Source organism: Eutrema salsugineum, unplaced genomic scaffold, assembly GCF_000478725.1.
Source record: "Eutrema salsugineum unplaced genomic scaffold, Eutsalg1_0 scaffold_857, whole genome shotgun sequence".
In the NCBI taxonomy this organism is placed as follows: domain Eukaryota; kingdom Viridiplantae; phylum Streptophyta; class Magnoliopsida; order Brassicales; family Brassicaceae; genus Eutrema; species Eutrema salsugineum.
In genome coordinates, this window is record NW_006256371.1 from 1 (window position 1) to 1057 (window position 1057).

General features: G+C 35.5%; 1 non-coding gene across 1 annotated transcript; it reads left to right on the forward strand.

The window, feature by feature from the left end:
• The first annotated feature begins 560 nt into the window (after positions 1 to 560).
• On the forward strand, positions 561 to 632 carry TRNAD-GUC. The gene has a single exon. It is a non-coding gene; the product is annotated as a tRNA-Asp (tRNA).
• Positions 633 to 1057: the final 425 nt, after the last annotated feature.

Below are 1057 nucleotides of genomic sequence, written 5' to 3' on the forward strand. Positions count from 1 at the left end.
TGTGATGCTTGCTTTATCTTTCTGTATAAGATTCAGCCTTTCTTAGCTCTTATTTTGATGCACAAAGAGGCTGTCTGGTCATTTTAGACTTGGACCCCTATGCTTGTTGATTGTTTATTCATCTAATCGGAATTAGTCTTGAATTGGTAATTAACAAAGGGATTTCTGTCATTAGAATGAATTAATCTGAATTGGAAGTCTAGACTAAAGATTTGCAAGTGTTGCATTGTTTGCTTAGCATCATGAATTCACATCTAAAGCACCCTGATCAATGATCACATCTAGAGGTTTAGCTTTCTCTTTATTTGAATTTGAGTATTTGTTTAGTTTCTCTTGCTTGTTTAATTCCAAATTACTGTTTGTTCTTGCTTGTTTTATTATATGCTTTTAGATAATCTTGGTTACCAACTCATCTGTTTAGTTAGACTTGGATTAAGAATTGATCCTCATAGTCTTAGTGTCTAGAATCTCTCCATTTGGATTGATACCTCAAGTGCTACAATGACATGAGTAGTTGAGGAATTGATCAAGGATTGAAAAATTCCTACTATCAATTTGGCGTCGTTGTAGTATAGTGGTAAGTATTCCCGCCTGTCACGCGGGTGAACCGGGTTCGATCCCCGGCAACGGCCCCAATTGATAACTAAGGTTTTCAAGGCCTTAATAAGGGTTATCAATCCCCTTGTCAAAGTAGTATAAGGGGTGTCAATTCATATGTGTGGTAGTTAGGCACTAGTGTATGTGATAAGTTTTTAAGTCAAGTGATCAAAGATGAGTTTTGGTGTGAACAAAGTAACAAGAAAGCATAAAACAAGGAACAAACCAGCTATGATTAATGAACTAAGCAAGCAAACAAAAAAAGATGATGGTGATTAAGCAAATGATAAAAGCTAAACCTCTAGATGTGATCATTGATTAGGGTGCTTTAGATATTGAATCATGATGCTAAGAACATAATGCAACACTTGCTACTCTTTAGGCTAGGCTTCTTAATCAGATTAATTCATTCCCATGACAATAATCCCTTTGCAAATCACTTAATCAAGTCTAACAACCA